Consider the following 752-nt stretch of genomic DNA (forward strand, 5'->3'; position numbering starts at 1 on the left):
CCTGCAGACAGGGAGAGAATCATGATGTTCTCCACTAAAACGCTCTTCATCAGACGATGACAGGGGGATTAGGACAGATTGCTCTCTGCTCACAGATTTTTTTGTCCCAAAGCATAGCTGCAGCCATTGAAATCCATGTTGTAAGGCAATGTCAGATTACAAGAATCTCATCTAATGGCTCTCAGTAATGATGATTACAAGCAATTCAAGTGCCACCCTCTTACTGGAACAAGAGCCTGAATGATGATATCACTTTCTCTGTATTCACACCAGAAATAGAAGGGTCTTCATTACCCAGACCTGTTTGCAGGTCTGATGGCTTCTGAAATGTCTGTAGTGAGTGATGTGCCGATGCAACGCAGACTGAAAGGCATCTAATAAACCATTCAACCAGCAGCAAACCGTATCAATGGATCATTAAGACAAGACTTAACAGAGCACAGAGTCGAAAAACACTCTAAAATTTCATTCTTTCCTTGCAGCTTGAGCTACAAGTACATAATATAGGACCATTTATTTTTGAAAATTGATTCAACTATGTCCCTTCAAACTTCCAAGGGGCAATGAGGAGCCTGAGCCAGAAGTGCTAGGGAAAGTCATTTGGTAAAGTTATAAAAGGACTTAACTGTTAAAAATGAAGGAACCTAGCCCTTGCTTCTCCCCTGTCTCCTCCCCAGAATTCTGTAAGATAACTGTAAGGCCTTACTAACCCTTAGTATCACTTTTTTTTTTTTTTTTTTTTCATTCGTACA

This window comes from Rhea americana, unplaced genomic scaffold (assembly GCF_003343005.1).
Source record: "Rhea americana isolate MKP2758 unplaced genomic scaffold, rheAme1 scaffold_66, whole genome shotgun sequence".
NCBI lineage: Eukaryota > Metazoa > Chordata > Aves > Rheiformes > Rheidae > Rhea > Rhea americana.